Genomic DNA, 23391 nt, shown 5'->3' on the forward strand with positions numbered 1-23391 from the left:
CAGCGTCCTACTAATACATCCTGGGAGGCAGCGGATGATGACCAAAGCACTTAGGCCCTTGCCACCCACATGGGAGACCCAGATGGAATTTCAGGCTCCTGGCTTCAGTCTGGCCCAGCCCTGGCTTCTGTGGGCCTTTGGGGTGTGAACCAGCAGCTGGATGATCACTCTCTTCCTCTCTTTCTCTCTTGCTCTGTCTTTTAAGTATATGAAAATAAATGCATGAACATTAGAAAATAAGGAAACCACTATTCGTCCAGTTATCTGTTATAGAGAAAAAAATTAGACAACCAGATGGATAATTTCAATAATAATAATTACAGAATATAATTATAAGAAACAGTGCTTTTTTTAAAAAAAAAAAAGGAGTTTATTTATTGTCATCTACTTGAAAGGCAGAGCAGTAGAGAGAGCAAGAGAGAGAGAGAGAGGGAGAGAGAGAGAGAGAGACCCATCCATCCAAATGCCCACAACAGTCAGGGCTGGGCCAGGCCAAAGTCAGGTGCCTGGAGCTTCATCTGGATCTCCCACATGAGTGGGAGGGGCCCAAGCACTTGAGTCATCATCTTCTGCCTCCCAGGAGCATTAGCAGGATGCCGGATCGGAAGTGAACTAGCTGGGACTCAAATCTGGCACTCCAATATGGGAGGCGGGCATCCCAAGCAGTGACTCAGCCTGTCCCATCACCACACTCACCCCAAAGCCTTGTTAATTGTTCTTTAATGCTTGGGGTTTTGGTTTAGCCCAGTTTGATGGAGAGAGTGTAACTTCTTTGGAGGTATTCTGATCCATAAAATGCACGTTTGGCTCAGTGTCTGTGGGGAATGTACCGCCTGCAGCTTTGCCGTGGAGCACTTGCGGCTCCCTTTTAGTTCTGTTTCCAATCTGGTGAAGGGAATTCCTTCCATCTCCCATCTTCCTTTTTTGGGCACCTTTTCGCTCTATTTCTAGGACCTCCTTTGTCTTTTCTTGCAGCGGAACCCCGTGTTCTCTCTTCCCTGATTGGTATCTGTTTGGCTACATTATGTAATAAGTGAGGATTAGTAAAGAGATAAAGAACAATATGGCACTAACATGTTTGCTGTTTGGGTTAGCCACAAGGTTTGCTTTTTCACTTGCAACAACTGAGGTGCAGCTGGAGGTCATTACATTCAGTGAAATAAACCAGGCACAGAAAGACAAATACTGCATGATCTCATTCAAATATGCAATCTGAAAAGTCGACCTCGTAGAAACTGAGGGTAGAATGGGGGTTACCAGAGGCTGGGGAGAGCGGGGGAGAGAGGGGTTGGGGAAAGGTTGATTAATGGGTACTAAGTTATAATTAGATGGGAGTAAGAAGTTCTGGAGTTCTGTTGCATATTATGGTGACAATAGATAACAATAATGTATTTTTATACAAAGAAAAAAGCTGGAAGCAAGGATTTTGAATATTTTCACTGTAACTAAATGATAAATGTTTGAGAAAAGTGACTCAATGTATGCATTCCTGAAACATCACATAATACCCTGTAAATATGTAAAATTTTCATCTGTCAGCTAAAAATTTTAAAAAGTTTTGATTTTGGTTGAAATCAGAGAATATTTCCCTAAAATGTACAGAACATAATATGGGAGTAGGTGATTCCAGAGTTGACTAATTCAGTGTGGGCCGATAGAATCCCCGACGCAGGGGTTTTTCCTCTTACTGTTTCCCTACCTCTAGTGTGTTGCATTTTGTCTTCATGCTTGTGCCTCATCTTCACAAGATGGCTTCCGCGCTCCAGGCAGCACGTAGTCACAAATCACTCTGAGAGGGGGAGCAACAAAAGGAGGACAATTTCCTGCCTTGTGTTCCCGTCTAAGGGTGGGAAAACTTCCCCAAGATGCCCCGCGGCAGACTTCCACTTGGAGGTCATTGGCCAAGTTTGGATCCCAGGCCTGTGCCTAAACTGATCAGCCCAGAGGAATGAAATCCCCCTGACTGTGGGAGTTGAGTTACAGGAGCATCTTCCCTGAGCGTAAGGCCGTGGAAGATGGTTCTATAGGGAGAAACAGATTTGAGTAGATAACCAACAGTGCCTGCTATACAGTAGGTCCCCCTCGGCCCCGTCCATGGAGGATACATTCCAAGACCCTCAATGGATGACTGAAACCATGAGCAGTACCAAACCCATATATACTATATTTTTTTCCTATACGTTCATACCTATGATAAACTTTGATTTATAAATTCAGCACAATAAAAGGTGAACAATAATAAGTAGAATAACTAGAACAATTACAACAATATACTATCATAAAAGTTAAGTGAAAAATCTCTCTCAGGGCCAGCGCTGTGGCGTACTGTGTAAAGCCACTGCCTGCAATGCCAGCATCCCATATGGGCGCCGGTTCGAGTCCCGGCTGCTCCACTTCCCATCCAGCTCCCCTGATAATATGCCTGGGAAAGCAGTGGAGGATGGTCCAGGTGCTTGGGCCCCTGCGCCCACATGGGAGACCCGGAAGATGCTCCTGGCTTTGGCCTGCCCCAGCCCCTGACATTGTGGCCATTTGGAGAGTGAACTAGCAGATGCAAGATATCTCTGTCTCTCCCTCCCTCTCTCTCTGTAACATTGCTTTGTAAATAAATAAATAAATCTCTTTCAAAACATCTTATTTTAGTGCATTCAGCCGTGTTGTGATGCTGTGAGATGATGCCATGCCTGTGTTGGGATACTACAGAAGGGCCGCTTGAGCGGAGCACTGGCTGCGCTGTAGGTCAGTCTTGTGTTTGAGCTAACTAACCACGTGACGAACAGACAGGCAGTGTCAGCAGGCAGTGTGGAGACACTGGACGCAAGAAGGACGTCTGTTTGGGGGGGGGATGGGGGATGGGGGATGAGGGGTGGGGGGGGATGGCACATTTCAGGCTACTTGGAATAGCATGCGATCTAAAAGTGTGAGTTGTTTCTTCCTGGGATCTTCCACGTAATATTTTCAGGGCACAGTTGACTGCAGGTAACTGAAGCGGGAGATAAGGGAAACGACTATCTCTGCTACTTCTGAACTATGGCAAACACAAAGAAGCGGCGGAACTGCTTAAAACAAGGTAAAAGTGGGAAGAATCCCTCAGCCGATTTTCCCAATGCTTTTGTGGAACAATTTCCAACTTTTGACATGGAAAGTCTTACGGGCAACTTTAAGTTTTGCTTTCAATTTATCTGCCTCCCTTACTTCTAGACAGCTGGCTACTAGGTCCTTGGACTCTAGCCAGTTTTGCAGTTTGGTTTACATTGTTCATCGTAAATACTGAACAGTGTGTGTCACGAGGGCTACATCTTGCCCAGACTTGATGAGGGGCAGTGCGTCACCGGGATCCCCAGGAGCTGCTCAGAACCCCCTCTTTCCTTATGCCCATTGTCCCTCCACTTGTCTTCCTAGACCAGATGACTTTGGGCCAGTGGGGAAGAAAAGCAGTATCCTTTCATCAGCCTGTGCTGATATTATCATCCAAATGCAGTAGATTTGCCTTCCAAAACTCACATCCGGCCTCTTCTCTCTGCTTTGGCATATCCCCACCTTGGGGGTCCCTTCCCGGAAGTGGAGGGGAGAATCTGCAGTCAGAATTCCTTGCCGGGGTCCTCATGTCATCATCTTAGTACCTGTGTGACCTCAGGCAGGGTAGGTTATTTTCCCCTTGCAAGTCTCTTTGAAAAAAAAAAAAATTATTTGAGAGGCATGCGCATGTGCATGTGCACAAATGCGCGCGCGCGCGCGCACACACACACACACACGGAGACAGAGAGTTTCCATCTGCTAGCCCATTCCCTCAAATGCCCACAATGGGCTGAACTGAGCTGGGGCCAAACCAGGAGCTGGGAATGCAATCCAGGTCTCCCACATGGCAGGAACCCAACTACTTGAGCTATCATGGCTGCCTGTCAGAGTGTGCATTAGCAGGGAGCTGGAGGTAAGAGTTGGAGCCGGGAATTAATCCCAGGCGCTCTGATGTAGGACATGGGCAGCCCAACTTCTAGGCTAAACATCCACTCCCTCTTTAATGCTCTCATTAAATGCTCATGAAAATAATAACACCTACCTCATAGGGTTGCTGGGAAAATTCAGCAAGGTACTAGATCTGAATTTTCACAAGTGCAAACACTATGTGAATGTCACAAGTCATTATTATGTATGGATGTATTATTTAGCTACACAATAAGATATTGAAATGGAAGCTTCCCAACGCTGTTTTGCACTAATACAAGAGATATATTCCGAAGCGCATGTGGACACAGACTGATGGCTGTGCTTTGAGTGCCCCACCAGCAGGCTGGGATGTAATCTTCATTGTGAGCTGTTAAGAGAGTGGACACTTAATTTGACTATGGTCTTTGGAAGTGGGAATGTTTGAGAGGCAATTAAGGTTAAAGGAGGCCATAAGGGCAGGGCCCTAATCCAATGGGACCGTGGCTTTTTAAGAAGAGAGACCTGGGCTAGGCTGCTCAGGCCCTCTCACCATGTGACACCCTGCACTGCCTTGGGACACTGCAGAGAGTCCCCACCAGGAGGAAGGGCCTCTCCAGAAATGGCCACCTGATCTTGAACTTCCCTGAACTGTGAGTTGAATAAATCTCTTTTCCTTATAGATTACCCAGTCCATAGTATGCAGTTACAGCAACAGAAAACGGACTAAGACACAGACTTTGTTTTTTTTTTTTTTTTTTTTTTTTTAAGATTTATTTATTTATTACACAGAGAGAGAAGGAGAGGCAGAGAGAGAGGGAGAGGTCTTCCATCTACTGGTTCACTCCCCAAATGGCCTCAGTGGCTGGAGCTGGGCTGATCTGAAGCCAGGAGCCAGGAGCTTCCTCTGGGCCTCCCACGTGGGTGCAGGGGTCCAAAGACTCGGACCATCTTCCACTGCTTTCCCAGGCCATAGCAGAGAGCTGGATCGAAAGTGGAACAGCCGAGTCTTGAACCGGTGCCCATATAGGATGCCGGCACTGCAGGCAGCAGCTTTACCCACTGCGCCACAGTGCTGGCCCCAAGACACAGACTTTATAAAAGGCACTCTCAAATGCCCTCAAGAATTCTGATTCCAAAAGCCCAGGGAGAGGGGTGCAGGGGGAAGGGAGAGGAAATGAGGGTTTGGGAAGACTTCAGCGAGGTCTCCGCAGTGCTTTCGGTACCCCTCCACCCCAGGTGAGGGGGTGAGGGTCAGCTGCCTCCTAACCTCAAACCTTGTGAGAGGGTACATCAAGAGGACCCTTCACAGGAGCTGCTGTGCATTCTGTGCGGGCGGGGAGCTAGGCTGGAGTCCGAGTTGAGACAGCTGGTGACAGTGGGAGAAAGGGAGCACACCAGGATAGCCTGAACTTTTGCAAATGGGAGCCAAGGGGGGCACCAGAGCCTGCCTGGAGCCTTCTTTGGTTAACCTTTAGTGTGCACATCAGGTGCACAGCCTGATGCATTTGCACAAAGTGGACATTCCCCCACATTAATTACCAGCATCTCAAAGGCCCCTGTATTCCCCGGTCAGTCCCTGCTACTCATCCGGGTAACCAGTATCTTGACCTCTGATCGCACAGATTGGTTTTGTCTCTTTGTTCCGTATATAAATGGAAGCACACAGTGTGCTCCCTTGAGTGCCTGGCTTCATTTGCTCAGCATCGTATTTATGAGAGCCATCCTTATTGTTGTATGTAATTGTGAATAGGTTATTCTCGCTCCTGAAGAACATTCCATTATGCGAATATTCCACCAGTATTTATCCATTGTACCATTAATAGATACTTGGGCTGTGCTATGGTTTGAACAAGTCCCCCAAAGTTCACGTGTTGGAAACTCATTCCCCAATGCAAAGTGCTAGAAAATGGGGTCTAGTAAGAAGTGATTCCATGATGAGGGGTTTGCCTTCCTGAATGGATTAATGTTGCTGTTGAGGGAGTAGGTGAGTTATCGTGAGAAGGGCTCATTATAAAAGTGAGTTCAGGCCCTCTCTTGCACCAAGTATGGTGCTCTCTCGCCCTTCTACCTTCCACCATGGGATAACGTAGCATGAAGGTCCTTGCCAGTTGCTGGGACTTTCATATTGGACTTCCTAGTGTCCAGTACTATGAGAAAGAATTTTTTTTCCTCTATAAAAATTACCTAGCCTGCGGCCCTCTGTTAGAGCAGCCCCAAACAGGCCAGGACAAGGTAGTTTCCAATCGGTAGTTTCCAATGAATATTGACGGACATTCTCGCACATGCCTTTTGGTAAACGTGAACGTGGTTTTCTTATAAATATATTTAGGAGTGGCATTTCAGGGTCATAGAGGTGGTGTTTAATTTAAAAAAAAAAAAAAAAACCACTCTAGAAGAGTTCTAGGTCTTTCCCAAGAGAATTTGAGAATTTTTTGGAGAGAGTAGGGGTTTAAGCCCCCACTTGCACCTCTCATTCTCTGCCCAAGAACCAGGGGACAAGCAGGGAGCGGCTGTTAGAGGAACATAAGAGCCGCAGTCGAAGGAATTGCACAAAGGCACCTTCCATGAGCCCCATGGAGGAGCCACGCACCCAGGAACACGACCCAGCCTGCAGAAGCATCCTTATCTAGCACAGCATCAGTCCAGTCTTGACACCAGGGTGGAGGAGGGCAGCAGCCAGCCTGTGGACTCTAGTTTTGGACACCTGGTTTGCCTCTAAATCCACGAATTGGCTGAGTGACCTTGGGAAGGTCATTCTTCCTCTGCAGGCCTCACTGTCCCCATCTTTCTGATGTGTGGCTCTTTCCGTCCTGAACTTGGGTTTCCCTGTGTTCTAACCTCCCTGAGAACAGGAGCCACACAGCCTCTTTCTCCTGTACTCCTAGAGAATACTCCAGAGTCCACACTTACGAGCACAGTAGGCCACTGGACAACAGATGTCTTGTAATTTCATTTTCCAAAGAAAAATCTGCTTTTATGAGTCCAGTGATGCATGTAACAAGGATTAAATTGGGGCATGAAAATTAACAACATGGTGTGCGTGTGCCTGTCCAAATACAGATGCTATACTGCACGCCACTTTATGGAAAAATTCATTTCCATTCCAGTCACACACAACTGATCTTCTCTAAAGGAACACAGCAAAGACCATGTGTGCATTATGAATTTATCGTCACCATCTTATCAAAGGTCATTAGGTAACTAGAAAATTCCAACCTAGATGCAAAGAACCCTTCTGTTCATCTGAGAACTTGTTTTATCATTTCGCTACTACCTTGTTCCTCGTACTTAGCATTTAAAAGTTATATATAGAAAAAGAGAAGACTCCAGACATTCTGCAGTCACCGTCTGGAACGGCATTATATTTCCGCAGGATAGTCTCACTCAGGCAAAGAGAAAGCGGTTTTACTGGGGAAGGAGTTATCCCATTGTACAAGATTAGCCAAGCAATTAGAAATCACACCATGTGCCGAATGATCAGCTCTTTTCACCGGAGTTTGTTAGGACACTGTTCATGCTTGAAACGCGGGGCTGCGGAGGGAGAAAGGCTGTTTTCGGCAAGCAGGTGAGCCCCGATGTGATTTTGTTTCCCAGGAAATGCTTTCTGGAATTCCCCTGGACTTCCCTGACTTGCTTCACCCATCAGCAAGCTTAAGCTTGGTTCCTTGAATTCATTGCCTTTAGCCAAGAAAAACCAAACTTGCCTTCTTCCCACCCCCAAAGGAACTGAGGACGCCAACTGGGTGTTGTTCCAAAAGTTTGTTGGCAGATTCTCTGAGAATTCAGAACAGATTTTCTTCAGTTCCATATGAATGACTTTGGGCCCCCAGCTGGCCAGCAGAGCCTTAACGATGGTCAAGAGACTAGTTATTGGAGAGAGTGGTATTCCCTAGTGTTACCCACTCAAAGCAAGCTCGCTCGCACTCTCTCTCTCTCTCCCTCTCGCCCTCTCTCCCTCGCTCCCTCTCTCTCGCCTACTCCACTCTGCAGTCGAAGTGCTTGTAACTTGTGGGAGTAAAGCGTGCAGGACAGGAAGAGGAGCTGGCAGGCACCCAGAAGGCTGTAAGTGGAGGCCGGGGTTTCCCAGCAGTGACAGGAAGGGGAAGGGGAACGGAGCAGGGATAGGCCCAGCCCTGGCGCGGGGGACCCAGCTGGGAGTGTTCACAGCGTCAGCTGCATTGCGGAGGAAAGTCCCAGAACAGAGGGGTCATTTTGCTCCTGAGACATTGGTGACTTGGGCGGTCACAATTAAGGGACTGTTCCAATCAATATACAAGTGATACCACTGAATCCTAACCTTTCTTTCTGCCTTAAAAAAATGTCCATGGGCTATTTCAGATCTATGGAAGGTATACAGAACAACAGGACAGACACCCAGCTTCAGATACCAAACATCTCAGACGCAATTGGAGCCCTCTACGGACTACTTCAGTCTCCTTCTCTCCACCGCTGAGACAACCAGACATTTGGTATATCTATTTTTATGTGGACTTTTATTCTTGTACTACATATATAGATCACACATGTATATATATTATAAGTCTTAAGTAAATTACATAGTATCATAAATCATTAGGGATATATGTTTATGCTGATTTATAATATTTTGATACATTAAAAAATTTTCTAGAGGCCAGTGCTGTGCCATAGAGGGTAAAGCCGCCACCTGCAGTGCCAGCATCCTATATGGGGGCAGGTTCGAGTCCTGGCTACTCCACTTCTGACCCAGCTCTCTGTTATGGCCTGGGAAAGCAGTGGAAGATGGCCCAAGTGCTTGGGCCCCTGCACCTACATGGGAGACCCAGAGGAAGCTCCTGGCTTCAGCCTGGCACAGCCCTGGGTCCATTGTGGTCACATGGGGAGTGAACCAGTGGATGGAAGATCTCTCTTCTTTTCTCTCTGTCTTTCCCTCTCTCTGTATAGCTCTGACTTTCAAATAAATAAATCATTTTTTTTTTTAAAAAAGCATTCTAAATGGTAGTGCACGGCATGAGGATACTTCAAGAAGTCTGTGGAAACATGAAAATTAAAAGGTTTAAAACAAATTTGAAAGCTGTGCGTAGCTTTTTCATAATATACATGTCCCATGAACTCTTGGAAGACTGCTCGTGTGTGTCTTTCTGCCATTTGCTTTTTTTTTTTTTTTTTAAAGATTCATTTATTTATTTATTTGAAAGGCAGAGTTACAGAGAGGCAGAAGCGGGGGGGGGGGTGTGTTGGTTTGAAAAATTGGCCCACGCTAGTCATGTTAACTGCTTTCTAGTATTCCCTTTCTGGACAGGCACTCCTTTCCAACCAGCCAAACTCGGCACACACACACACCCCCCCCCCCCAAGTAGGCCCTCATTCCTCTTCCCTGCCTCACACAGGATGTTGGTGTCTTACTTTTTTCAAAAAAAAATTTATTTATGTCTTTCCATTTCATTTTAAGGGCAGAGAAACAGAGAGACAAGACCGAGAGAGATCTTCTTCCATCTACTGGTTCACTCCTCAAATGCCTGCACCAGCCAGGGACTCCATCCAGGTTTCCCACATGGGTGGCAAGGACTCAAGGTCCGTGGAGCCATCATCACCTGCTGCCCTGAGGCTGTGACACATCAGCAGGAAACTGGCTCTCAGGAAGAACCAGGATTCCAACCAGGCCCTCTGATATGGGATGCAGATACCCCAAGTGGGGACTTAGCCACCTCCTCAACGTCCCGCCCCAGATGTTGGATTCTTAATTCATAACGCAAAGCATCCACACTGTCCAGGTGCCCCACCCAAGCCCTCCTTCCTGGGCCTCAGGGGAAGCTGCCATTTGAAATGGCCGGTTGCCTGGTGAGTACGGGTTCAGAACATTATCTGACCTTGAGCGAGAACCTCTCCTTGCTGGGGAATAAGGGATGACGGTCGAACTGCCTCCAGCCCTGGTGGCGGAGTGAGTCACAGCCCAGGAATCCCCTGCCTCTTCCCCCTGGAGGCAGTGCAGGTCATCCTGTCAAAATGCTCACCCTTTAAAAGGGGAAAGGAATCACTGGGAGAGTACCTTGTCCCTATCTCCTCCCCTGACACCCCAACACCAGCCAGGCCAACCACCTGCGATTTCAGGAGCGCAGGATCTTTGTAGAAGAGGCAGAGGGTGAAGACTTGAAAAGCAGCAGAGGCAGAGTCGGGAACAGCTGGGCACCACCTTAGCGGTTAATCACTGGTGTTTAGACCACCTCTCACTCAACTCAGCTCAGCCCAGCTCAGCTTGCCCGGGCAGGGGACCTCCCGGCATTAGGCTGTGTCCCAGGATTTCTGGCACTCAGTTTTCTGGCCTGTGTCAAGCATTCTTTGAGAATTGCCTGGCCAGTCAAGTGCTGGTGCCTGCCCCATTGTTCTTAGCAGGGTCTCTGAAGTTGGAAAAAGGCTCCTTAGCATTCTAACCGACAGCTTTGACCAGCGATGCCCAAAACCAGACACAGCCTCTGCCCTCTGCTTCTTAAAGATTACATTAGAGTGAATTGTGGGGGTGGTGATCAATATCGATCAGATGATCACATAAACAAATGTGAAATGCATGATGCTATGAGCAGCTTTAGGAAGGTCAGGGAGGGCTTCCTGGAAGAGGTGAGGCTTGGGCTGCTATGAGAAGCAGAAGTAGGTGTTAATACAGTGAAGAGGAGAAAAGGAGCTTTGCAGAAGCAACAACACACATGAAGGACAGGAAGAAGGCCATGTGTCCAAAGCATGGCACACAGACTTGCCATGGATGGGGACCCAGGCCTTGGCTTCCTCTGGTAGCAGGTCCTAAAGAACAGAGGCCATCAGTGTGGACTGAGTGAGAGGCAGAGGAGCAGTCAAAACAGGTGCCCTAGGAAATGACCCACCTGCTTTGTGTCCCTTATTTCCGCTCTCTTTAGCCTTTTCTGCCTTTACAGTCCACCCGCTCTGCCCAGGGCATTAAAGCGCCTTTCTATTTCTGTAAAGTGCATGTTGCCTGATTCATAGATTGCTATTACAAGTCAATTAGAGCTTTAAAAACTTCATTTGCTGAAATGTTGTTCTTGGACAGGTGCCTCTGAGGCAGGTAAAGCCAGAGCATCTGCCTTCTTTTGTTTACACGTGTACACTTGCACAAGTACTTGTACACTTGCTTCAAGCAAGATCCAGCACCTAGGGGCCAGTGTCGTGGCCTAACAGGTTAAGCCTCCACCTGAGATGCCAGCATCCCATATGGGCAGCAGTTTGAGTCCCGGCTGCTGCATTTCCGGTCCAGCTCCCTGTTAATGTGCCTGGGAAGCCAGTGGAGGATGGCCCAAGTATTTAGGCCCCTGCACCCACGTGGAAGACCCGGATGAAACTCCTGGCTTCAGACCAGCCCAGCTCCAGCCCTTGTGGCCATTTGGGGGAGTGAACCAGTAGATGAAAGATTCTCTCTCTCTCTTTCTCCCTCTCTCTGTAATTCTGCTTTTCAAATCAATAAAAATAAATCTGTAAAAAACAATATGTTAAGCACCTTATGATTCCTTTTCCTCTCCCAGGACCATCCTCTGAGATTTCGTTCACCCCCTATGTTAGCCAGCTTCTCATTACTTTAACTAAAATCCTCATGAGGCATCTCTTGGGAAGGAAAAGGTTTATTTTGCCTTACAGTTTAACAGTGCAAAGTTCAGGATCAGTGGCCCCATTAGTCTGTTGCATGGTGGAGGCTGCCCATGGCAGAGCAGGTGCCAAGGTGCTAACCCCTTGGTGAGCCAGGAAGCAGAGAGAGAAGCTAAGCTGAGACAGAGCTTAAATAAGCAACTATATCAAGTGCACTATCTCCTGAGGGCAAGCTCCTAGTGACCTAATGGCCTTGCACTTGGCCCACCTGTGAGACGCCATAATGAGACCAGGTCTCCACCATTAATCCACCGGCCCTTAACAGTGACCCTTCAGAGTTTAAACATCTGTGCGAGTTTGGGGACTCAAGTTCTGCTCACCCTTACATTATCAGCAGCGCCTGTTGAGTCAGAAAAGCTTTGTAGCAGTGGTCAGAGCTTCACTGGCCAGTGACCAACCATCCTGGCTTGCCCAGGAATTTCCTCTTCTAGTTCTGAAAGCCCCATGTCTTGGGAAATCCCTGAGACTCAGGCAAAGTAGGATGGTTGGTCACCCTGTATCCTGGCTCAGACCTGACATTAGCGCATAGTCCAACACCATTTCGCCACATGGAGCTATCCGAGAATTTATTACTGGGAAATCTGGGTTTGTTGAAAAGAACATCCTTTGATTCGAATGTACGTGAACATCTGAGAAGCACTGCCCCAGAGTGCTTGTTCTCAAACGCCATGCCCAATGGAAGCACCTGGGGACTTTTTAAACCTATTAATGCCCAGGGGGCAGGTGGATTCCAGCGCTGTGGCATAGCAGGTAAAAGCCGCCGCCTGCAGTGCCAGTATCCCATATGGGATTGACTGGTGGGCACCCGGCTGATCCACTTCCGATCCAGCTCTCTGCTGTGGCCTGGGAAAGCAGTAGAAGATGGTCCAAGTTCTTGGACTCCTGCACCCGCATGGGAGACAGGGAAGAAGCACCTGTCTCCTGGCTTTGGATTGGCACAGCTCTGGCCATTGCAGCCATTTGGGGAGTGAACCAGCGGATGGAAGACTTCTCTCTGCCTCTGCCTCTCTGTAACTTTCTGTCTTTCAAACAACAACAAAACTACTAATGCCTAGATGTCACCTGTAGTGACTCTGATCGATATGACCTGGGAATGTGGCTTAGGTATCTGGACTGTTAAAAAGCTCTCCAGGTGATTCTAATGGATAGCCAAGGTTGAGAGGCATGGCTCTAGAGAACAGAGCACGTTCAGCCCAGAAGGTGGGGTGTGTTTGGATGACTATTCAAATCTAACAGTCTGGATTTCCTCCCCTTTTGCTAGTCCTCTTAAAAATGTTAAAAGAGGATAAAGTCTAGTACCACACTGGGCCAAATCTTCTTCCCGGATATGCTCTGATTTTTTTTAAAGATTTATTTATTTACTTGAAAGTCAGAGTTACACAGAGAGAGAGAGAGGAGAGAGAGAGGTCTTCCATCTGTTGGTTCACTCCCCAATTGGCCGCAATGGCCGGAGCTGCCCCGATCCGAAGCCAGGAGCCAGGAGCTTCTTCCAGGTCTCCCATGCAGGTGCAGGGGCCCAAGGGCTTGGGCCATCTTCCACTGCTCTCCCAGGCCACAGCAGAGAGCTGGATGGGAAATGGAGCAGCCGGGACATGAACCGGTGCCCATATGGGATGCCAGCACTGCAGGCAGCGCAGGCCCCCGACAAGCTCGGATTTTATGGGGTGCTATACTGTCATGGTCTGCTGAGCCACACCCGGTCCCGTTTCTTTTTGGTCACAATAGTGACTGTGCCCTGCCCAAGTCTGTGACCTTCTCCCAGCTCCCTGTGCCTCGGCACTTCGATTCCATTAGTAATTGGTATCAAGCAGCCTGACACTCTATACATGTTGACTTTTACTGTTCTCTATTTTGTTTTTATTCTACTCATCAGTGCTTCTGCTGTGACAGGGACAGAGGCCCAATCAGCCTGGCTTAAATGAAAAGCCAATGCACGGGCTCTTAGGACAGACAAGAGCAGGCACACTGACTTCGTCCAAGTCAGGTTGGATCCAGGTGTTCCTCTGATGTCATCAGACACTTGACAGCTCCTTGGCTCAATGCTGATTTCCTCTGCGCAGGCTTCAATCCTGGGAAAGGCTCTCTGCACTTGGAAGTGCAAATGGCCATGCTAGATGTGGTAGGTTGAGGATTTCATTTAATTCTCATAGCACTTTGAAATCCCCACCGGATAATTATGTCGCATTATGCCTGGGACCTCCATCAGCCACAGGTGAAATGTCGTGGAAAATGCCAGCCACATGTTACAGAAACTCAGCCCCATGCAGGGGCAAAACACAACGGAGAACACAGGCAAGCCCTAGGGACACAAAAGATGGGAACGCAAGCCCTCCCTTTGATCTTTTATGAATGCCGGGTACCACGCCAGGAAGGACTATTCCAAGTCCAGAAGCATCCCACTCACTGGTCAGACATCTACTCACCACCTACTATGCAGCAGGCACCACGCTGGGGGCTCGGGCCGGGGAGACCTAATCCCCATCTTCACCATCTCAGAAGGTAGCAGATGAGACGCATCTAAGGAGCACACTGCAGTATGGCAAAAACTCCTGTGCAGCTGTGGGCTGCACAGGTGTCCGGGGGCACGATATTTAAGCACAACCGTGTTGAATGTTTTCTAAAGGTGCCCTCCAGCTTCATGTTTCTGCTGTTATTTTTTTCCCCTCTCCCTCTCTCCCTCTCTCTCCTATTATAAGAGGAGCATTTAGCCCTGTGGGGATGTGGGTGGACTCCAGCTAAACCCACTTACAGATCACCTTAGGAGTTCTTTTTTCTAACAGCAAAAGCAATTTCCAGGGCCACTGTATAAAATTACTTATGTATGTTCCAGAGGAAAATCACTTGGAATGAAAGAAGCCAGGGCTTGTGACTTGTAGGGAGAATGGAGAGTGAGTGCATTCGATGAGGGTGTTAAAAAGTCTCAGATTTTGGTCAAACGGCCAGAAAGGGAAGGAGAAAGGCCTGTTACATCAGAAAGTTCATTTGAATAGCCCATATCCAAAACGTAGAGTGCAAATAGATAGCAAGAGAAGGAAAGTGCTTTCATTTCTTTTGTTACTCAAGTGGAACCCAAATGAGCTAACCCTTAGGTATCCTTTTTTTTTTTTCCTAAAATTTATTTCTTTAAAATGCAGAGAGACACAGAGAAGAGAGAGAGAGAGGGAGAGAGATTGATCTTCCATCCACTGGTTCACTCCTTAAATAACCACGATAGCAGGATCTGGGCCAGGCAGAAGCCAGAAACCTGTAACTCCATGCAGGTCTCCCACATGGGTGGCAGGGGCTCAAATACTCGGGCCATCTTTTGCTGCTTTCCCATGTGCATTAGCAGGGAGCTGCATCGGAAGAGGAGCAGCTGGGACTCGATCCAGCACTCTGACAAGGGATTGCCGTGTTGCAAGCGCTGGCTTAACCTGCTGCGCCACAATGCCAGCCTCACCTTTGGTGTCTTAACGCATCAAAATTAATGAGAATCACCTGGGGCCATTTTTAAACATCAGAGCTGCACTTGAAATGCTTACATGTTACAATGATAGCATCCGGTTAAAGAAATACTGTTAAACTTTATTTCACCTGTTTCTTGTTACTTTTTAAAATGTGCCAGAAAATTGAAAATTACATATGAGAGGAGTTCAAAAAGTTCATGGACCATGAAATTAAAAGATAAGTTTGGGGCTGGGGTTGTGGGGCAGTGGGTTAGGCCACCGTTTGCAATGCTGGCATCCCACTGAGTCTTGGCTGCTCCGCTTCTGACCCAGCTCCCTGCTAATGCACCTCAGAAGGCAGTGGATGACGGCTCAAGTGCTTTGCTCTTCCTCATCTATCTCTTTATCTGTCAGTCCATCTATCTATCCATGAATCTACCTGCCTATCTACCCATTATCCATCTTCAGATGGGCTCTGGCATCTGAAATCCCTGTATTGTGTCTTACCTCTGTGCCTCTTATTAGCTCTGTGACTGTAGGCAAATTAGCTCAACTTCTCTGAGTTCCTCCATTCCTATAGGATGCAGATGATGCTATTGCCTGCCTACCAGTCATCAAATGGGGACTGAGTGAATCAAGTCTGAGAAATGTGAGGATGGAAGATATACTGGCCCATGTTCAATGGTCCGTAAATGGTGACCATGGCCAGGCCCAGGGACTGGCAGCTTTCTAACAGCTCATGGGAAGAACAGACAAGGCCACATACAAGAGATTAAGAAACATAGCCCTTTCCTGGGCTGATCCGCTGTGCCCAGGGTGTCATTGGCTCTCTATTAAGTTAGAAACCAATATTTGGGCCAGCGCCGTGGCTCAACAGGCTAATCCTCCACCTTGCGGCGCCGGCACACCGGGTTCTAGTCCCGGTTGGGGCGCCGGATTCTATCCCGGTTGCCCCTTTTCCAGGCCAGCTCTCTGCTATGGCCCGGGAAGGCAGTGGAGGATGGCCTAAGTTCTTGGGCCCTGCACCCGCATGAGAGACCAGGAGAAGCACCTGGCTCCTGGCTTCGGATCAGCGAGTGTCACACCAAGTGTCAGCGAGAAGGCAGCCAAACCGCACCACTCACACATTGCTGGCGGGAATGGGGCCACTTGGGCAAACGGTTGGTGAGTTTCTTTTTTTTTTTAATAAGATTTTTTAAAAGATTTATTTTATTTATTTGAAAGATGGAGTTACAGAGAGAGGTAGAGACAGAGAGAGAGGTCTTCCATCTGCTGGTTCACTCCCCAGATGGCCACAACGGCCGGAGCTGGGATGATCCAAAGCCAGGAGCTGGGAGCTTCCTCCAGGTCTCCCACGTGAGTGCAGGGGCCCAAGGACTTGGGCCATCTTCTACTGCTTCTACTGCCACAGCAGAGAGCTGGATCAGAAGTGAAACAGCCGGGACTCGAACCGGCGCCCATATGGGATGCCTGCGTTTCAGGACAAGGCTTTAACCCACTGCGCCACAGCGCCGGCCCCGAGTTTCTTTAAACATTAAACATACAGCTTCCGTACAACCCCACAATTGCACTCCTGAGCACTGATCCCAGAGAAATGAAGATTCGCATCCACATGAAGACCTCTCCACAGATGTTCACTGCAGCTTTATGTGTAATCATCTAAAACTAGAAACAGCCCAGCTGTTCGTGACAGATGAGTGGTTAAACACACCATGCTATTTCAACCTATGGAATTCCACAGCACCTGTAGTCTTTTAGTACTCAACAATAAACAGCAATGACCTGTAAGATGCCCACAACACCCTGGATCACTCTCCAGAGAACTATACTGAGTGAAAAAAACGAAATCCAGAGGGTCTGTGTGACTCCACTTAGAAAAGATTTTGGAAATGACAACATTTTAGAAATGCATGGGGCTGGCATGTGGCATAGCAGGTAAAGCCGCTGCCTGCAGTGTCAGCATCCCATATGGGCGCAGGTTCAAGTCCTGGCTGCTCTACTTCTGATCTAGCTTTCTGCTATGGCCTGGGAAAGCAGTGGAAGATGGCCCAAGTCCTTGGACCCCTGTACCCACATGGAAAACCCAGAAGACCCTCCTGGCTCCTGGCTTTGGATTGGTGCAGCTCCAGCCATTGTAGCCATCTGGAGAGTAAACCAGCAGATGGAAGACCTCTCTCTGTCTCTCTGTGTCTTTCTCTGCCACCACCCCCCCCCCCCACCCTGCAACTCTGCCTTTCAAATAAATAAATACATCTTTAAAAGAAAAAAAAAAAAGAAATGCATAAGTTAGTGGTTGCAGGGTGGAGCACAGGGGCAGGCAGGAGATGGGCGTGGCTATAAAAGGCCACAGAGAGGGCTGGTTCTGTGGCACAGTGGGTTAACGCCCTGGCCTGAAGCACCGGCATCCCATGTGGGCGCTGGTTCTAATCCCGGCTGCTCCACTTCTGATCTAGCTCTGCTTTGGCCTGGGAAAGCAGTAGAAGATGGCCCCAAGTTAGGCTCCTGCACCCACATGGGAGACCTGGAAGAAGCTCCTGGCTCCTGGCTTCGGATCGGCGTAGCTCTGGCTGTTGCAGCCAACTGGGGAGTGAACCAGCGGATGGAAGACCTCTCTCTCTCTCTCTCTCTCTCTGCCTCTCCTCTCTCTGTGTAACTCTATACAGTGCCCTGGATGCAGAGGCTGGACACCATTAGTTCCTAGTCTCCTACAGCCTCCCAGCCTCCTTCCCTTACAACATCTTACAAAATTGGCTCTCTGATGCAGCCCGCGTACAGGGTCCCTGAACACAAGACAAAGATAAGTCATGTATCTCCCCCTACAGATAAGATCTTGATGTTCAGTGTTGTCTTGAGGGAACCTGGAACCTCAGACCCTGAGCAAAAAGTAACCACCACCTGCATGCAGCCCCCAGACTGACTGGAGCCCACGTTGCCATCATCAAAGTTCCCTAAGGGACACGCTATCTCCCACCCATCGGAGGAGGGCCAGGAACACTGCAGACCAACCAAGAGCTTGGACATGAGCTGAAGGTGCTCGTGTCAGCCCCAGCTTCCGTCTGGAAGAATCTTCGCCCTGAGCCCTCATTAGGCGATAGCTCCCCTGCTCGCTGCTCTGGGCTCTGCAGTAAACACCTCCTTCCCCCCACCACTGGTGGCAGTGACCGGCTTGCTGCTCATTGGGCCAGCGGGTAGTTTGAGGGAGTTCTGTAGCAACTCCTCCAGCTGCTTTGGGGGATGTTCTATAATATTAACATTGAGGGAAACTGGGCAAATTGTACAAGGCTCTTTCTAATATTTCTTACTACTATGTGTAAAACCCACAATTATCTCAATAAAAACATCTAGAAAAACATGGGGCAACTGTTGTCGTACAGCAGGTTGAGCTACTGCCCATGACATTGGTATCCTATGTCAGGGGGCCACAGAACACACCAAACACCAGAGGAAGGGGAAGGGTTTATTGGTGGGGAAACCCAACAGATTGGAGGGAAGGGGCGAAGAAGGGAAAGAGGGAGGAGAGTGTAAGAGAAAGATTGAGAGAGAGAGAGAGAGAGAGATCAAGAGACAGAGAGAGAGAGAGAGAGAGTGCCACATGTTCAGGAACAGGTCCTGTTAAACCTTTGTGGGGGAGGGGCCGGCGCCATGGCTCACTTGGTTAATCCTCCACCTGCGGTGCCGCTGGCATCCCATATGGGCACCGGTACTAGTCCCGGTTGCTCCCCTTCCAGTCTAGCTCTCTGCTGTGGCCCGGGAAGGCAGTGGAGGACGGCCCAAGTCCTTGGGCCCTGTACCCGCATGGGAGACCAGGAGGAAGCACCTGGCTCCTGGCTTCAGATCGGTGTAGCTCCGGCCATGGTGGCCATTTGGGGGGGTGAACCAATGGAAAGAAGACCTTTCTCTCTGTCTCTCTCTCACTAACTCTATCTGTCAAATAAATTTTGGGGCCAGCACTGTGACGCTGCGAGTTAAAGCCCCAAGCTGCAGCGCCGGCATCCCATATGGGTTCCGGTTCAAGTCCCGGTTGCTCCACTTCCAATCCAGATCTCTGCTAGTGCGCCTGGAAAAGCAGCGGAGGATGGCCCGGGTCTTTGGGCCCCTGTATCCACGTGGGAGAACTGGAAGAAGCCCCTGGCTCCTGGCTTCAGATCAGCTCAGCTGCAGCCATTGCGGCCATTTGGGGAGTGAACCAGTGGATGAAAGACATCTCTCTCTCTCTCTCTCTCTCTGTCTCTACTTCTCCCTGTAACTCTGTTTTTCAAATAAATAAAATATCTTTAAAAAAAAAAAACCTTTGGGGGGGGAGGGTGGGCAGGAAAGTAGAATCAGTCAATCCTATTAGGGGGTGGGGGTGGAGCTGACACTGGTGGTTAGGCCATGTGGTCAGCTGGCTTCTAGCAATGGTTGTGGGACTAGAGCCTAGGATGGTGTCGGGGTGTAGCTTGCACCCTAGATAAGACTGTGCCATTTTACTAACATCCTACATCAGAATGCTGGTTCAAGACCTGGCTGCTCCACTTCTGATCCAGCTCCCTGCTAATGTGCCTGGGGAAGTAGCAAAGTTGGCCCAAGTCCTTGGGCCCCTGCATCCAGGTGAGAGACCTGGATGGCATTCCTGGCTCCTGGCTTTGCAGTCATTTAGGGAGTGAATTAGCAGATAGAAGATCCCTATCTCTCTCTCTGTAACTGCCTTTCAAATAAATAAACCTTTACAAATATATATCTCAGGGCTGGCACTGTGGCACAGCAGGTTAAGCCTCTGCCTGGGATGCCTGCATCCCATGTGGGCGCCGGTTTGAGTCCTGGCTGCTCCACTTCTGATGCATCTCCCTGCTAAGGTGCTTGGAAAAGCAGCAGAAAATGGCCCAAGTGCTTGGGCCCCTACACCCGCGTGGGAGACCTGGAAGAAGCTCCTGGCTCCTGGCTCTGGCTTGGCCCAAGTCCTGGCCGTTGAGGCTATCTGGGGAGTAAAACAGCAGATGGAAAATCTCTCTCTCACTCTCTCTCTCTCTCTGTGTCTCTCCTCCTCTCTCTGTAATTCTCCTTTCAAATAAACAAAAAATTAAATCTTAAAAAAATAAAAATATGTATTTCTCACTGTAGAACAAAGCAAACGGCAAATCTGAAGGCTGTTACCCTGCTCTGTAAGAAACTGAAAAGTCTCATTCCCTGCACAAGATTCTGTTGTTTCTTCCTGTGCACATACTATGGTGCTTCATATTTGCAGACGGTCTCCTGGACCACACTGAGCTGCTTTCAGATTTATTCCTTGTAGCCTTAGCGCCAGCCCCATGTCAGCCTCAATATGCTTCGACTGGATTAAATTATTCAGCTTTATGTACACCAGGGAGTTGGGCATAAAATAAATCTTCAATACTTTTTTTTTTTTTTTTTTTGCCTTGAACTAGGTTGTCGAGCGGTGCCTGAAATGTCTTTCTGCTTTGTTTCTCAGCCGAGGCAGCATTCTGCTCACCAGGAGAACGGTAATGAGTGTGGGGGCATTTCCGTCGCATGTCTGTCCTCCCTGGAAGAAGCTGTGAGTCATTAATTGACCGTCGATTTAATAGCTTTTCAGGGTTGGGGGGAGAAAACCAGCTAGTACATTTGATTTCAGAAATGTTACAAGCCCAGGTCACGGTGCCCGCTTGGACTCCAGGAATGATGGCAGTGAAAGGAAAGGGATGTGGCAGTCTGCAAAGCTGCCTTTTTGTCCCTGGAGACGCTGACTCGTTTCCGGAATTGAATACCGCATTGCAAAAAAAAAATGAAATTTCCCCAAGCACGGGAGGTAACCAGCGGCGGCGAAAGGGACATGTCAGAAACGAGTGAGTGACACGACACGAATAAGGCAAAGCTGAAGTATTTTCTTAGCTGATAGTACCCGGTAAAAGCCATGGCTGGGAGGATTCTGCGTTCCTGCTGGCTGATGCGGCTGACAGCACGCTGTGTGGACAGAATCCCCGGCGCTGCAGCGAGAAGCATCACAGACAAAAACGTGGGGGAGGGGCGGCGACGCAGCCAGAGCCTCTAACTCCGGCAAATGGAAAGCAGAAAACGGCTCTTTCCGTGCGCCTGCGTTCTCTCCCATTGTCTTTCCAGATCCAGGCCTCCTTAGGGACTTTGTTCAAATCTTCCAACGCCGTCCATGTTACTAGCTCGGACGCAAAGAAAATCGCCCCCTCCCATCAGATGATTTGCTAGTTGCTCCCAGAAAGGGCCTCTGGCCCCTTCCAAAAAAACTCACCTCCCTGGCCAGCCACACATGCCTGACATTCCTCTTTGGCCAAAGGAATTCTCCTTTTCAGTCTTTGCTTTTAAATGCAAATCATCGCAGAGTGGGGGTGCTATTTACTGTCAGCTCAATCAGTTTGTCAGAGATTACCCAGGGACTCGTGCACGGAGAAATATAACACAAAATGAAAATTGTACGAACAAAGGACCGAAGGAGTTAAGGACTAGCTCAAAATACAACTGGCGTATTGAATCACTGGGGGAACGGCAGCTTCAGAAAGGGCCAGCCAGCCTGTCTCTTGCTACAGGCAGCAAGCCACAAAGATGCTTCTGGCGAGTTGTCCTACACACACCAAGGCTGGAAAACAGCCTTGATCGCCAGAGACTGCTCCCCGGGTCTGCAGTGAACCTCAATTAACAGACTCCTTAGGACGGTGCAGCAGGTTAAGCTGGGGCTTGTGAAGCCAGCAGCCCCTACCTGACTGCTGGTTCAAGGCCAGCTCCCTGCTAATGCACCAGATGATGGCCTTGGTGCTTGGGTCCCTGCCATCCGTGTGCGAGACTCGGATAGAGTTAATGGCTCCTGGCTTCAGCCATTTGGGGAGTGAACTAGCGAGTAGATCTCTCTCTCTCTCTCTCTCTCTCTCTCTCTCTGTCTCTCTCTCTCATCCCCCTTGCTTTTCCAATATATAAATAATTAATGTTTAAAAATCGCGACAAACTCCTTGAAGTAACGCTTATCTTCCCCTAGGTTATCCCCCCGCCCCGTACATCTCAGACTGATGCCCAGTAAGTACCCCAGCCCAGAGATTCATTTGTCCCACCAGCTGTTCACAACTTTATCGTTCTTTGTCTAAAAGCTATGAAAATATCACACTTTTGTCATGTTGGGCCCCTCAGTAGTAGAGATGCCCACTTGCTCGAGAGGACGCCCAAAAACCCAGACTCCAAACCAGCTGATGCAAAAAGCATGAGGTATTTATTGTACGTTTGCGCAAACGGGCCCCTCACCTCAGGCAGTGAGGAGCCCCGAGCGGCAGTTTTACACAGGTTATATAGGCAACGAATTAGCATATTCCTAACGCATGTATAGGATTGGTCAGTTCAGAGGGACCGTTAGCATATGGGAGAATGCTGGCGAAGAATGCTGGTGGAGAGTGCTGGTATAAAATGCAGAGGTGGCACGGGATTGGTTGGTTCGGAGGGACAATTAGCATACCGGAGAATGCTGAGGGAGAGTGCTAAGGTGTTACAGGATTGGCCGGTCGCAGTGACATCATAAGTGTGCGCCTAGAGACCCTCCGAAGGGAGGGGCAGCTCTGCTCTGGGGCGCGCCCAGAGGTTTCCTGGAGGGGAGGGGCAGTTCTGCTCTGGGTAGCATCTAACCTCTTAAGAAGCCCCTGATATTTGCCCAGGCCTAGTTTCCTGTCCCTCTCCCCCATAAGGGTCCTTCATTCCCTCCTTTTCTCTTTGCACAGATTTTAATCCTAAAATCTATTGGACCTCGGAGATCTTTGAAGCTTGACACTGGTACTGTTGAGTCAGCACCCGGGTTTGGAGTTAAACTTGCCAAGCTAGGCGAAAGGGTGGCTGGCAAAAGGGGTGGTCTGGGGAGAGCCTGCCTCACTGGAGGGAGGGAACTCTGTTCTTGCTGGACTGGGTTGAGTCCCACTGACTGGGGACTGGGAGCCATACACGCCCCAATAGTTAAGACTATTTTTAGGGATTTTTGTCAAATTATTTTGGTCAGGTACATCCCAGGTATCTAACCCAGTAACCAGTTGACATACGTTCGGGTATAAGGTGGGCCACCATGCCCTGGGGGTATGTAACCACTAACAGACCAGGCCACCCGTCCTGTGGGGGAAATTATTTCCCACGTTAACAATTGTGGAGCATGGGGATTGGAAAAACAATGGGGAAAGGCCAGGAACATCACAAATATTAAACAGTTTTTGAAAGTCTTAGCTTGAGCGGGTTCTGAGTGCGCTGGAGCTTCCATTTGGCTGGTCTATCCGGATCCTCGGGGCCCTGGGGAGGTGGTGCTCGCTTCACGTGTGAGGCGTGGACCCACGCAGCGATTCCGTCGACCTTGAGAGCGGTGGGAGTTGTCAACAGCACAGTGAAAGGGCCTTGCCACCGGGGCTCTAGAGTTTTAGATTCGGACATACACGGCATCACC

The sequence above is a fragment of the Lepus europaeus genome, chromosome X (assembly GCF_033115175.1).
Source record: "Lepus europaeus isolate LE1 chromosome X, mLepTim1.pri, whole genome shotgun sequence".
Lineage (NCBI taxonomy): Eukaryota > Metazoa > Chordata > Mammalia > Lagomorpha > Leporidae > Lepus > Lepus europaeus.